A 16,409-nucleotide genomic window follows, 5' to 3' on the forward strand; every position below is an offset into this window, starting at 1 on the left:
TTCAGAAATGCTCTTCGGTGAACTCCGTCCATCTGTGCTTTTACGGAGTCAATCCAGGTGATTGACACGGGAGGGAGGACTTGGATAAAGAGAAAACCTACAAAGCAGTTTTGTTCCACATGTATTCGCTCTTTCAAAGCACATTCAGCAGGAAATCCAAATCACTGGTGCAAACCTTTGCATTTAATTTGTTCCCAGGGGCACGATGGGGGCCATTATCCCAGAAGCAGAGACATGAAAATCCCATTATTTGAAATACAGTCATTGTATTTTTGTTTCGCTCTAGGCTGTACATTGAGAAGTTATCAGTAAACCGAAGAAAGTCAAGAAGCATAGGAAGTAATGTTGGGGGTACTTGGTGCCAACAGGAAAGAAAGCAGCTTGGGAGCACCCAGAGATTACTGTTAGGAGAGCTTGTTTAAAAATCACAAGTAGCAGCAGGTCGTGGGCTGGGGTGAGTGTGTGTGTGTGTGTGTGTGTGTGTGTGTGTGTGTGTGTGTGTGTGTGTGTGGTGAAAATACAATCCAAGTGATTTATGTGAACCACTGCTTTGTGAAGTGCCGGCCCGCAGTTATCCCCACATTTCTGAAATCGCTTGTTTCAGGAGAATCCATGGTTCATGACACCACCGAACTTTTGAAGTCTGCACCACCGTAAGGCACATGGCTGCACATTACTACTTTGCTGGAAAAAGAGATAAAATATCAACAGGGAAAGTTATTTAGAAGACACTCTAGCCTCGCTTCCCTCCAACCCAGCCCTGTCGGTGCCTCGGCATCAGAAGCTACCTGTCCTACATTTTCTTGGTCTTGGTTCATTCCACAGCCTCGACCACACCCAAGATCACCCGGGGCCTGACTTCCAGCCATTTCTATGCTCCATTACTGGGAGGCTCACACACCCCCATCCCTCCCTGCTTCTTCCTGCCTTCCCTTCCCTGCTTCAGTAGAGAACCTCAGTGCAGTGTGAGTGCCCGCACACGATGGAACCCTGTTCCAGAAGGTTCCATCACCTCTCGCAAGAGCTCAGCAGGGGCTGCACATTAACACACAGGTGGCAGCAAGGGCCAGACTACCTTCCCCATACCTGCTGGACCCCACAGGCCCAAACTCCAGGTAACCCCTGCTCTGGCAGAGCTAGAATTTCAGCCTGTGTTACTGCCTCTCTTTCGTACAAGTGATCTCTCGACTCCCATGTAGATCATGCCCGTGTCCATTTTGGCCGGAAGGAGTGGGCCATCCTTCCTCTCTTCTAAGAATCCCAGAGGAGATATTCTGCACTTGTTTCTGTAACTACATCACATTACAGAGCATGAAGACTCAGCAATCCACGGTTGCTTCCTTTGCATCTCTTCTTCCTCTCAAGGCAGAACCGCAGCCTTTTCAGCTACTCTTTCTCACACCCAGAAACACAGAGGGGGGAGGAGTCATCGTCATCATCACCATAATCTTCGTCTTCATCATCACCATCACCACCTTCATCCTCTTCATTTTCATCTACGTCATCACCACCACCATTGCATTTCCCTTACCATGAATAACGATATAAAGCAAAGGGAAAAAAAGCAGCCTCCTGGGTGGAGGAAAGTTTTCTAACTCTTAACTGACTCGCAATCACCTTTTGATAATCCATTGTCTCACTCCTCCAATGACAACTATTTTAAACCAAAGCCCATTGATTCTGTATTCATATTTTTCTAATGAAACATAGGTTAAGAACTGCCTTTCCGATTGCCCTAGACTGATTCTTCTTTTAGTTATAACAAGCCGTCTAAAGCCTCCCACTCAGAGGCCATTCCTGGTTCCAAGAACTTTCAGCGCCTCTCGGCAGCGTCCTCGTTGGAATGAACCTCAGCTGCACGCAATTAATCCCCGACCAGGATGCTGCTGGATAAGTGATTCAGCAACATTTCAAAGGACCCGACTCATCTTCATGCAGAAACAACATATGCTACAACGAAGTTAATCCAACATGGAACATCAAGAAATTAAGCAGATTTATTCGCAGAGGGTGGGGAAGAATCTGCAGACAGGGAGGGACGGGGCACATTCAGCTAAGAGGGGGAAATCTGCCCGTCCGAGAAAACATGTTCTTCCTTTCCGAGGTCAAGTCCTCGTGATTCCGACCAGCATTTCCACATGCCACCAAAATCTGCAGCTTTGGCAGTGAATATTATTTAGAGGGGGAAAAAAAGGAGTTTGTGGTCAAATAAGCGTGAGAAACAGTGGTCTAATGGAAATTCAGCAGATTTTTTTTTTTTTTCTTACTGCAGGACTTCTCAGAACCTTTATTATTGCGAAAGTGCGCAGTGAATCTCTGGGAGGGCTGATGGTCAGCATTTTCCAAATCATTCTCAGCTGAACGTCCTTGGTGGTCATCAGTACATGGTTTAGGAAACAATGACTTAGATCGTGAAGTAATTTTTCTTGGGGAAATGTTATTTCCTGGGAAAGTGTGTAATGCCTGCCAGAACTCTGAGAATAATTGCACTTAGTTACTTGGAGTTACAGCAACCTGGCAGGCAAACTTCAACCAAGCAACTATGCTTCTTTACAGCTAAAGTTTGGCCCTTCCTTTCCGTTATAGGCTTCTTGATTATTACGGTCAGGCCCTCTATAGCGTTAGTCCTCCAAGTGTGGTCCATGAAGCGGAAGTATGGAGATCGCTAGGAGTTTGCCAGAAATGCAGCATCTCATGCCCCAGCCCAGACCTCCTGAGTCAGAATCTGCTTTTGGACAAGCCTCCTGGGGATCTGCACGCACATTATGGTTTGGGGAGCTCTGTGCTCCACAACAGGACTGGTTTTCAATATCAGCATGCGTCAGAATCAGCTAGAAGGAAGGGAGGACAAGAGCCACGTGTGATATTTGGATGCAGCCACTTTGACATAGCTGCGTTGATCCTGAATTTGATAAATCCTGGAAAAAAACTTTAATGTACAAAACAGACATCCTCAGCTCACCTCACCGATCAGCTTCTGCCTGTGTTTGAAGCTCACAGCATCCCTCAGACTCAGCTGGTCCCCCAAGGAGATGGAACGAGGGATACGTGCAGATGAAGCGGGATCAGGGATATTATTGTACACAATACTTGGTAAGAATTGTCAAGCCATACTGTTCTTATATATATATATATATATATATATTTTTAAGACACCAATTGTACTTGAACATTTGTTACTTTTTTTTTTTTTAATTTATTTATTTTTGGCTGTGTTGGGTCTTCGTTTCTGTGCGAGGGCTTTCTCTAGTTGCGGCGAGCGGGGGCCACTCTTCATCACGGTGCGCGGGCCTCTCACTATCGCGGCCTCTCTTGTTGCGGAGCACAGGCTCCAGAAGCGCAGGCTCAGTAGTTGTGGCTCACGGGCCTAGTTGCTCCGCGGCATGTGGGATCTTCCCGGACCAGGGCTCGAACCCGTGTCCCCTGCATTAGCAGGCGGATTCTCAACCACTGCGCCACCAGGGAAGCCCTGTTCTTATATTTTGATGTGACTCTTTTTATACAGAGTCCATGATGCACAATCGACCAGATCGGCTGAGTGAGTATTTCCTGCCCCGCTTGACTTCATGCACATAACCAGCAAGAAGTGTTCTTTGAGCTTTGCAAGTAAAGGAAGCAGATGACGGGGAATCCGGCGTTCGCTCTGCCCGGTGAGTGTGAACATGTGTACGCTGCATGGCTCAGAGTGCAGGGCTGAGTCTGTGTCTGGCATTAGGCTGCGAAGCTCATGTCCAGGATTAAGAGTTCAGGCAATGGTCGTGAAACCGTTTTCATCCATGTGAGCTAATCGGGAATCAAGCCAGCAGCCTTGATCCCGTTACTACTGGGTTCTAATGAGCCTGTCCAACTAGGTAGAGAGAAGCAGATGGCCCCAGGAGCCCAGGGGTGCATATATGGCCAAACAACCAGAGGGTGCTTTCCCTCTTTAAACAAAGGAACAGTGCTCCACGGTACAGACAGAACCGAAGTCCACGTTTTAACTAGGCCACTCTATCCGGATGATTAGAACACAATGGAGGAAACATGTAAAACATTACTGTTTTACGTTGACCCTCTAGTTTTTCCAAGCAAGCTTTTCCAGAAGCCTAACTGATTGGCACGTCCCAAACCGCTGTAGGTCACTGAAAGTCTTGGGCTAAATCTGCAGCCTTGCCGAGGAGCCACACAGGCAAATCTTACCGAATACTATTATTAATAATAGACTTGGAGCTATGCCTTTACAGAAGAGCTTGCTGGAGAGGCTGCGTGTGTGTGTGTGTGTGTGTGTGTGTGTGTGTGTGTGTGTGTGTGTCTCATCCAGTCCCTTATTAACACCCACAGACAATCCTTGAGCTCTTTCATTAATTTCTCTTTAGCACCCTTTCCTTATAGGGAGAGAGCCACTTGAGTCATTGGCAACCCAGCCAGCAGTTTATGATTGCAATGCTTCATTTTACTATTGTTTGAGAAATCTCAAGACACGGGCTCTCTGCAGTAGTTAGATTACGTGTATACAGGATGGTCAGAGACTCTGGTCAGCGGTACAGACCAAGAAGTTCACAGACAATCATAGCGCAGGGAGGTCGGTGCCAAGATCCAGGTTTACATACGATGCTGCTGAAACACAGAGGTGTGTGCGCCTCGTCGGGGGTGATCAGGGAAATCTTTTCAGAGAAGGAGATGCTTTAGGTTTGGCTTAAAAATAACAAGGAGTCACCTAGGAAATCACAGAGGAAAGGATATCTAGATCAAGCATAGAACCTTTGGGAAGAAGAAAAAGAGAACAGAGAAGCTTAGCGCATTCACAGACAAGGGGCTCAGGGTGCCTGGGAATGATGGGGGTGAACAAGAGATGCAGGCATGGGGGGTGGGGCAGGGAAGGGGCTGAGGTCAAAGGGCCCCGTCAGTTAAGCCAAAGAGTCTGGATCTCATCACAGGGGCCGTGAAGCACTCAAAGGCTTTGACGTGGCCAGACTCACCCTTCAGACCCCCTACTCCACCAGCAGTTTGGAGAATGCGTTGGAAGAAGGGGAGAGTGGAGACAGAGGCCAGTAAGACAGCCATTGCATGTCCAAAAGGCAGGGTGGTGAGTGTGGATGGAAGAAAAGAGGGGCTGAGGAGTGTGAATCCCTGGGAAGTTCTGTGTTAAGAGTAGGGATGGGACCGGCTTTTTCCGCGTCCAGGCAGCCTGAGCTCAAGCTCACCAGGGAACGGGCTCAGCAGAGTTGGGACGCCTGGTTGGGGGTGCCACCCCCAGGGACGGCAGCTCTAACTCAGAGAGGCCCCATCCTACAGAAACCCATGCCTGTGGGGGGCATCCTCCCGGTCTCCGTGAGGCGTCCAGCCACAGTGCCAGCAATGCTGCCACGTGCCCTACAACCCAGGAAAACATCAACTTCCTGGTCCCTTCTGACCGTGACACTAAACCCCACAACTCCTGCCTCTGCTGGTGGAAGGGACGCAGAGAAGAATGTTTCATAGTCGCGAGAACCTCCTGGGTGTTAGGGATTCATTTCCCCTGAAAGGGCGTGGAATTTCATTCCCTGCCCTTGTGTCCTTAGCGCGCTTGAGGACTGGTCTTTCAAGCCAGCCATCCCAGCCCACCCCAAGCAAGAAACTTTGGGGCAACTGGAGAACAGCTGGCCACAGTCAAGTCCCCTAAGCCCGTGGAGACATATGCTAGCCATCAGCAGGAGGCCTGGGGTTTCCTGCAGAACCGCGTTCAACCCCGTCCCCTTCCCCGACCACCACCGCCAGCACCGCCCATGTGTAGAGAAGTGTTCTGGGATCAGCTGGAGATTGTAAAAGAAACAAAAGACACAGTCGCCATCCTAAAAAACGTTATCATCTAGCTGGGAGAAGCAGAACATTCACATATGTACGAAACAACTTAAAAACACATTGACACAGAAACAAAATTGAAAGCATAAGTGGAAGAAACCACTTCCTAAACCAAGTCACAGTTGTAGGATGTATGCTGAGTGCCAGCAAAGAAAACCTCCCTTTCAGACTTCATCATCTCCTTTTGTTTAGAGTTCGCCTCGTCCTAGAAAGGTTTTGAGAAAACGTGGAAGAATTGGTTGAAAGAAAAATAGAAAACTAGAACAAAATTGCCCAGCGTTAAGTCAACATAAGCATGGTATCGCTGTGCTTCAAAGCTACGGCTTCTTCTTCCCGGTGAAAATCAAGGCATGATTTGTTATGTAGATTCCACGATCGGATATCAGTGGGACATTGAATTCTAAAATTTTACTGCTCATAGTGTGGTCCTTGAACCAGCTCCATCGAGCTGTTAGAAAGGAAAACTCTCAAGCCTACCCCAGACCTACTGAATCAAAATCTGCATTTTAGGAAGATCCCAGGTGGTTCATAGGGGCATTAAGGTTTGAGAAGCACTGCCCTAAAAGTCATCCGTCACCTGGAATTTCACAGAGGAGTCCCTGAATAATAAAAGAGGCGATCTATCCACAGGGTTTTTACAACAAATGTGGAAAGTAACCGAATGGCTGTTTCTGACAGCAATTTTTGAAATAAAAAAGGATGTTAACAATAAACCTAAACTTACGGCAAAGAGTCCTTAGATCTGACACCAAAAGCACAATTTATTTTTAAAAATTTGGTAAATTGTAAATTGGACTTCATCAAAATTTAAACTTCTGTCTTCGAGAAAGATACTGCTGAGAGAGTGAAAAGACAAGCTACAGTCTGGGAGAAAATATTTGCAAACAATATATCCGACAAATGACTAGTATCTAGATGATATAAAGAATTCAACACTCAACAGTTTAAAAATCCAATTAGAAAATAGACAAAACATATGAACAGACAGTTCAACAAAGAGGAGATGTAGATGGCAAGTAGGTCAAAGAAAAGTTGTTCAACCTCATAAACCATTAAGGAAATGTACATGAAAACCATGATGGTTTATATCACCATACACCTATTTCAACAGCTCAAAGAAAAAGTAGCGATAACACCAAATGCTGGTGAGGATGTGGAGAAACTGGGTCTTTCACACATTACTAGTGGGAATGTAAAATGGGACAGCCGCTATGGAAAATAATTTGTCAGTTTCTCACCAAAGTAAACATACACTTACCGTGCAACCCAGCAATCACATTCTTGGACATTTATCCCAGAGAAATGAAAACTTATGTTCACACAAGAACATGAATGCTCACAGCGGATTTAGTCACAGCCAAAAAGTGGAAACAACACAAATGTCCTTCAATGGGTGAATGGTTAAATAAACTCCAGTACCTCTGTGCTAAGTAATACTGCTCAGCAATAAAAGGGAAGGAACTGTTGATACACAGCAATTTAGATGGATCTCAAAGGCATCGTGCTTAGTGAGAAAAGCCAATCTCAAAAGGTTACATACTGTGGGATTCCATTTATATGATGTTCTCAAAAGGACAAAGCTATAAGGAGGGAGAACAGTTTTGTGGTTTCCAAGAAACAGGGATAGGCTAGGGGGTGGGGTGACTGTAGAGAGATAGTGGGGGGCACTTCCTTTGTAGGGATAAAACAGTTCTATTTCCTGATTTAGGTGATGGTTGCACAAATCTATCCATGTTAGCAAACTGCTTAGAACTACACACACACACACACACACACACACACACACACACACACACACAGAATGAGCCCATGTAAAAGCTGGTGGAAATTGAAAAAGGGTTTTACTTTAGGTAACATTACTGTACCAATGTTAAGTACCCAGTTTTGATATTGTATTAGTCATAAAAGATGTCACCATTGATGGTTCACAGGACTCTGTAATATTTTTATAACTTCTGTGAATCTATAGTTATTTAAAAATAAAAATTAAAAAAATAAATAAATAAAAGCTAAATCTAAAGGCAATAAGGCCAAAAACCAAGATAATGTGATTTAAGGGCCATTGATATTTTGGTAAACCAGCTTTCCAGAAAAATAAAAATAAAAACAAAAACAAAAACAGAAAACCTGATTCCTAGCTTTTACCCATTTCTACTATGTAAATACTCCCACTGATTGATGGGTAGCTAGTTTCAAGCTACCAATCGGTAGAACAGCTGGCCTGCAGAATTCCTGAATAGACAACAATCATCTCTCAGAAGCCAGTATAGAAGCTCTAATGCACCACTGCCTTCTGATCTGATCCTTGGACCATCTTTAACAGACTCGCCTGGAGAAACTTATTAAAAATTTATATTCCTGAGCCCCAGGCCAGAACTATTGAGTCAAAATCCTGAAGGTTCAACAGGGAATGTGCATTTGTCACCAGTTCCTCAGGTTATCTTTATGATCTTTACAAGTCAAGCACTGCTTGTAAGCCCAGCTACCGGAAGCAGTAGACAGAGCAGAAAACCAGCCCCCGCTAGATTCAAAGGAGTAGAATGAGTCGTGGAATTTAGAATGAGATTTTTATCACCAGCTAGTAAAAGCAGGGAATCAAAGGCTGACTGGTTTGTGGGTTGTTGAAGCTAAGTTCCTCTGAACGCCTAAGTCCCATCACAGTGATTTTCCACAAATGGCTTCTGACTTCAACAAGTTTCACTCTGCTTTCTGTTTAGTCCTCCTAAGAAAAATCAGGGTTCAATTAAACTATTATTGATAAGACCATTTTTTTAAAGTAACATTTCTTTTGTAACCCATGGTCTAATTCAGTGACCCCCAACTTTTATCGCATACTGGAATCATTTGAAGAACTTTAAAAAATATGGATGCTTGGTCCTCCCCACTAAGATTCTGATTTCATCAATCTGGGATGCGGCTAAGGTTTTAGGAGATTTTGAAACTGCCCAAGCGGTTCTAATGTGCAGGAGAACCGCTGCCGGATTCTACTGTATCATAAGTCATTGAGTTTGGTTACCTGCTGTACTTTGTTTATTTAAAATGAAAATGTTATTCTTTTTGAATAGGTAATACAAGTTTCATAATTCAAAACAATATTAAAAATATATAGTGAGAAGTCGTGCTCCGACCCTCCTCTACCCCATTTCTGCCCTTCCACACACACCTCCACCTTTACATGGTATTTCCTTCCGGGATTTCTTTGTGCAAATTCTATATACGCAAATATACACGTCTATAACATATTCATATTTGCATACGTAAATTTGAAGGAAATGATATAAGGATATAAATATACAGACAGATAAATAATATATTGTTGTTTTTTAAATGGTCCACATCAAAAAAAAAACTTTATTAAAAAAAGAAAAAAGAAGGTAAGTCAGAAGAAATCCAGAATGCAGCACAGAGAGACAAAAATAAGAAAATATGGAAGAGGGCTGAGAGATATGGAGGGTAGAGTGAGGAGACCTATATATTGTATACGGCCTCGTTTGATTGTGTTTGCTTTACTGTGCTTCAGAGATATTGCATTATTGTTTTACAAATTGAAAGTTTATAGCAGCATTGCATATAAGGAGTCTATCTGAGGTGCCATTTTCCCAACAGTGTTTGCTCCCTTTGTGTGTCTGTGTCACATGTGGGTAATTCTCAAAATGTTTCAAACCTTTTTATAAGTAATATTTGTTACTGTGATCTGTGATCAGTGACCTCTGATGTTACCATGGCAAAAAGATTACAACTTCCTTAGACGATGGATAGCATTTTTTTGCAATAAAGTATTTTAAATTAAGTTTTCGTTAATCAAGTTTAATTAAGTTTTAATTGATTAATGCAGTTTTTTAGACAGAATGCTATCGCACACAGACTACAGTATAGTGTAAGCATAACTGGGAAACCAAAAAATTTGTATGACTCACTTTATTGCAATGTTCGCTTTATTGCGTGGTCTGGGATAGAAACTGCAACATCTCTGAGATCTATTGAAATACACCTATGTGTGTAATATATTCATATTTGCATAAAGAAATTCCAAGGAGACAATACAAGGCTATAAATATACATATAGATATATAATATATTGTATATATAATACACATACGTGTATGTACATTTACAGCCTTATATGGTCTCCCTGGAATTTATTTTTTATAACCAACTGGACAATATGCTTACATTTGCTCTTACATGAATTCAGTTCACCCAGCCACGACCAGGCACTGACATTTGACGTGTCCTCCGTCACAGCTGTAGGGTGGCACTCACGGTGCAGAGAAGAGTCTAGAACTCCAGTAGCAAAGGTCAGATTAGTGTGTGAATGTGCGTGTGTAAGGGTGTGTATGTGTGTGAGGAGTTGATTACCCTAGATCTCGAATAGATGGGTACAGTTAAGTTTCTGAGCCTGGAAATCAGAACCAATTCTGCACTCATTCATTCATCCAAACAGAGGCTCAGAAAATATCTACTGCCCAGAGTTCCTACCTGAGACCACCCATTGGCTCCATCCACCTCTGGGCAACATCTCTCAGCAATTGTTTGAAAAAATTTTCCCCTGGGTCAATATCTATTCTTCCTGAATCCTGAGCAAGAGATGTCAGAGCTTAACAAGTCAGGCCAATGGCTGTACCCAAACAAGTTTTGGGACGCCACTGCTGTGTTCTTTTTTCTCAGACGGAAGCCAGCCAGCATTTTCAAAATTGAGGATTTTCCTGTAAAAAAATGCAGGTTTCAGGTCTAGCTTATAACACGAAGCTCCCACTCCCTCGTGGCTACAACCTGCTGGCCCAAGGGAGGCCGTGGCCTTGGGACAGGTCACATGACCTCCAGACCCTCCCATTCACTCCGAGGTCTAACTCACTGTGTTCTGTTACCTGCCAGGCCCCCCCTCTGCCTCCAAGCTCCCTCCATCCTTCACGGGAGTTTTCGCTGCACAATTCACCTCTCACACTGCAATGTGAAAACCAGTGGGTCTGCAGGTACCAGGGGTAAGACACGCCCCCCGCTCTGCCACTTTCCAAAACCTCACCCATATCAACACCGACCCCACCAGCCTGTCTGGGTCCCTCCGTGTTTACTTCACCCAGAGGGTCGAATCCCAGGTGCAGTGACAAACTCTCATGGCTGGAACAGTTTTTTAAATTTACTTTGTGGACACTTACACGTGCCACTCAGAGCTGATTTAACAGCAGGTCCTGGCAATCTAATGGCCCTTCGTGATTAATACCAGTCATTTGTTCAAAGTTAACAGCCCCGGAGTGACAGCCATAGATAAATGAACCACATTAGAAAAACACTAAAGCAAGCATTTATAGAGTGGAGTCATTGAAGAATATGATGGTAATAGAGATCAGCTCTGCCTACCATACGCGATGAATGAATTTGCTATGTTGAAGTCATTTTTACCCAGTCCCTGTCCAATTGTCCCAAAGTTGTCCATATTTATCTTGATTAAAAAACAAGCCAACTCCTAGCGACATTAATGGGTTTTACGTTCTTAGAAGTGAATATCATAAGCAGATGGAGAAAGTGAGGGGGGCGTGGGGAGAAGGCTTTGCCTTTCCATCCACACAGTTTATCCCAATGAATCCAAGGCGAGGAGGAAGGGGCTGCGGTAAATTAGAGGACTGTTTGCCCCCTAAGTCCGCCAAGGACAAGTAGACAAATTTGGGCTTTGCCTTCCTCTGCTCACGCCTGCCTGCGCCTGGTTAAATGGTCACCCGGTGGAGAAATAAATGTGGCTGCAGACGATTGCTTGAAATGCCACTCCCGGTGTTGCGAGGCCGTTTACAAGGACACAGAGTTTAAATCCTTGTTGGACTCTGTTACCTTCACCAATATTTAAACAGAGAGCGGAGGTCTCACCTCTGAAGAGCCAATGCTGATTGGTTCCACTCGTTTGGGAGAAAATACTCATACCACTTAGGAAGTGACAGGACTGGGAGGGACCGTGCCCCACATTTTATGGATGAGGAAACTGTGACCCGAGGGGTGAAACTTCTTAAGCTGGACAGGTGGGGTGTCAGGGCCACGGTGAAGACCCCCAGCCCCTAACCGGTCTCTCCTTTCTCACCATCGCACAGGGAGGAGGAGGAGGGAGAATACCTCGGGACAACCATTTGGGACTTACCTGATACAGAAAGTCAGGACAATAAAACTTGCTTCTTACGGCCAATTTTGGGGCTCGGCCCCTCCTCCTTCCCTTCCAGAAGGAGATGCAATAGCATATATATAGTGAGTGTACATTTATAATTTGAAAATGATCTATAGCTGGAGAATGCATATTGACTTTGTCTTACAAGCTGCATAAAGTGAGACTCAACCAAGTATTATTCTTGAGTAGAACTATGAAGACGATCGTCTGCCTCTGATTGATTTTCAGATGCAAGGATTTATCAGAATCTGGGAAGTGTGGCTGGGGAAAAGCATATATCTATCAATTGGGGACATGAATTTCAAGCAGTTGAGAAATAGCTACATCATCTGAAATATCTAACTAAACATTTTTAGGAAATTGACTTTTTTTCTATGCCATGAATGGGAATATGCCGCAAACCTTTGACAAGGTTTCACTTACTACCCCAACTGTTTGGGGACTATTTCATTATTTCCACCCAAGTTCAGGTGCTGGGCTTTGCCTTCTAAACCATCACTGTTCAGCTTAGCGCTAAGAACGCCTACGCCCTGTTTCAGGGATGTAGCCAGTATTCTCGGCTGTTGAAAGGGGCAGCAGGAGGGGAGTTGGGCTCGTAGAGCATTTTGAATGCCTTTGACAAAGCCTGGAGGTCTGGGCCAGCATCCTCCTCTGGGTGATGCAGAGTAGGTATTCAGGCATCAAAGGAAGGCCCTCACCCCCTGGCAATGAAGACTAACGGCATCCTGACTCCTCAATGGGAATGTCGTACACTGCGGTACTCGCTGAGATGCTAAGGAACGGTCCATGAGCGATGGCGCGCCTTCCTCTGGGCTCCAGGCACTGTTCACAGATGTACCTCCAGTGTAGATGCCAACCCTGAGCCTCCAGCCATGATGACCCCAGAAGGCACTTCGGTCCAAACTTCCCCAATTCCCTTAAGGGCTAAGTCCCGTACCCTTCGTCCTGCCCCCTCTCTACCCAGGATCACCTTCTTTTGGCATCCCAAGTCAGGCCGCTCCTTCCAAAGTATTTTTCTGGTCTATTGTTAAAGTTTAAACTTCACACTGTGTTTCTCTGGGGCCTTCCCTTTTGTTTCTCAATTTGTAAGTTAAAAAAAAAAATGAACATTTGGTCTCTGTTTACCTTGCCATCATAACAACTCCAATTCTATTCAAGGTGATGTTGATGTACATGACTGATTAAAGGACAAGACACTTACAAGAAAATGAGGGAAAGAAATGCAGAAAGATTAAAATCTTAAGAGTGTTTCAATACATTCAGACTCATTTGATGTCATGTGTTTCAAATATATTTTACCGATTTATCATGTAGTCTGTGTGTATGGTGCTGCATTTTTGTTGGTGGTGGGTCTTTTGAACAGAAGTTTTCTCTTTTTATAGTTTTTTAAGAGGGTAAAGTGTTTAATATTTTTGGAATCGGGTCTTTTTTTTTAACTTTCTTATTGTATGCTTACAAGGACATTTCCATTTTGAAAAAATTCACTGTGGTACGGAATTTTTTTATGGTAGTGAATTTTTAAATTCACCATTTAAATAGAGAAATAGCCATTTCCCTGTCACTTAGTCCATACGTAGAGCTAATCTCTCACTGCAGACACTAAAAATGCTAGATTCTCACTTTCCCAGCATCCCTTGCAGCGAGAGTGGTCATGTGACCCAACCCTGGCCAATGAGAGAACATGGAGACTATTGTGGGGGCTTTTGGGAAAGATTTCCCACTGTTATAAAAAGGAAGAATGCTTCACCAAGGAGTTCCCCCCACCCCGACCCCCCCATCATTACTGCCTCCTTCCTTCCTGTTTTTAGAAGCAATTCTGTGTAAACCGGGTGCCGGGCACTATGGCAGCCATTTTGCTTCCATGAGGGGATGTGACCAAACCCAAAAAGGCAACCTGATGAGGATGAAAAGAGCCTGATTGACACTTTGGGCCCCTGAATCAGCCTGTGATTGTAATGTGACATTCTTGTAATGTGACATAAGTGAAGCTTTCTTGACTTAAGCCTCTATGAGTCAGGGACACTGTGACTTGCAGATAGAAACAACTAACTGATACTCACACTTATATTTTCTTTTACTTCGTGTGTGTGTGTTTTATTTAACCCAAATCCAAGATTTAAGATTTGTTTCATCTTCTGTTGTGAACTTTGTTTTTTATAAATGGTTAATTAATTTTTCCACAAACGTTTATTCAGTGATTCATACTTAATGTTTTAAAATGTCACCTTTAATATGTATCAGATTCTTTTCTATAGTAGGGTCTCATTAAGCCTCAAATTCCTCATTAATAAAATTGTTATAAGAATAGAGCTTACCATATAAGGTTGAGAGATAATGTAAATTTCTAAGACCAGATCTTGGCACAGAGTAAATACACCGTATATGTTAACTATTATTATTATTCGTTACCATTCCTATCATTATTTCATTCCTGGTCATAAACTTCTTCCTTGGTTTTATTTTTCTTGTTTTTTGTCTTTGGCTGCATATCTTCATTATATACTGTTTTTAATTCTAATGGTAGTTAGCATTATATTTGGCAAAATTATGTTTAACCTCTTTTACTTCAACTACAAATTCAAGAATGAAATGGTGTTTTTGAGCCTTTCCTGTTTCAGATAAGCACTTTTTAATAAATTTAGCCCTTTAAAAAAATTCTACACCTCTCTATTGCCCAGTTCCTCTTCTTACTTGCTATATTGAGTTGGTAAAGTCTAGAATTTTAGGCCCATATTATTATAATTAAATATTGTTTTTCTCTTAAATATCTTCTCCTTTAAGAATAATTTTTGACGTTTTAATTTTGTTTGGAAACCAGATTAAGCAACATATTCAAACTTTAATTCACCTTAACTTGATATAAAAGTTGGTCACCACTCATTCTTTTCCATCAAGATTTTATACAATCTCAAGGCTTCTTTCTGTTTCTTCTCTCAGATGGCTGCAGTATATTATAAATATTCTTCTTCAAGAAAGATACATATTATTGATAAGTCTCTTGCAGAGAATGTCTTGTTGTTCCCTTCATGTGAAAAAAAAAAAAAGGAATAAAATTCTTGAATCACAATAAGGAAGGAAAAAGCAGAAGATAAGATCAGAGAAATAATGCCGGAAAGGGGATGGGTCCTGATTTCCTGAGGGCCTCTAGAGCCTTTGGAAAGATTTGGGCTTTTACCGTGAATACCCAGGGGAGTGATAGAAGGGTTTTGAGCTGAGAAATGGAAGGTTCTAACTTCCATTATTAAATGACCATTCTGGCTACTGTGATTAAAATGGGCCAGAGACTATTATAATGATCCAGGCAAGAGATGAAGATGCTGGCACCAGGATGGTACCAGTAAAGTTTCCAGATCTGCTCTGATGGTAGAGGCAACAGAGTTTCCTAATGGATTTGATGTCACAGATGAGAGAGGAGATGAGATTTGGGTCCTGAACAACTGAAAGATGGACCTTCCATCAACTGAGATGAGGAAGATGATAAGTAGGGATGATTTTAGGGAAGGGGGGCATTAGGAGTTGGGTTTAGACATGATACGTTTGAGATGTCTGTTAGGTATTTAAGTGGAGACACTGAGTAGGCGGTTGGATATATGAGCCTTTCTCCCTGGAGTTTGGGAGAAAGACCTGCATTGGAGATACACATTGGGAGTCATCAACATCTAGATAGTGTTTAAGACCATGAGCCTAGGTAGACTCCAACAGTGTTTTTTATAATACTACAAATTATAAAATGTTGAACTCTTGTTTTCCTCTAATGTATATTTGAATAAGAACAGATTTCTTTTTTTCAAGACACTGCGTGTATAAGGGAGGAGTGGCGTAGTTCAGAGTTCGTCGACCTCTTTCTCTGATCTACCGCTGGAGGGCCGGCGTACCCACACAGCTCCGAGCCCAATCTAGCAGGCACTCAACTCTCATAGTTCTAATTACCAAGATGGGAATTTGTCTCTCACAACCCCTGCCGGGGACTCTGATATTTCCACGTAACCAAGAGCTTAGCATCCACAATCCAGCACACAGTGCTGGGGGCCCTTCCTCTCACTTCACTTGGAAGATTGTTGCCTACCATGGCCAAGTCCTCCCAGCCTCCTTCTGCCCTGCTTGCTTCTGGAAGTTATTTCTTCAAGAATTGCCAAAGACTAAGCCTACAGAGTAAATGGATTCCTCCCCGAGCTCGGAGTGTGGGATGAAATATGAAATACATCCTTATCTCGGCTTCAGTGGGAATATTATTCATGAAGAGGTTAAGTCTGAGCAAACCAGGTGGGAGAACCCAGATGCTTTTCCTCCCTCAGGGCCCGTCTACCTTGCTCTATCTTCTGGCCTTGGGTTGTTCATCAGGCTGATTTTCAATCCCGCTCTCTCTTCAAAACTACTTGGGAGGGAAGTTGAAAAAAATTCATAAAGAGCTGCTAGTCAAGATGCCATCTTAAGCCATTTC

Source organism: Eschrichtius robustus, chromosome 20 (assembly GCF_028021215.1).
Source record: "Eschrichtius robustus isolate mEscRob2 chromosome 20, mEscRob2.pri, whole genome shotgun sequence".
NCBI classification, from domain to species: domain Eukaryota; kingdom Metazoa; phylum Chordata; class Mammalia; order Artiodactyla; family Eschrichtiidae; genus Eschrichtius; species Eschrichtius robustus.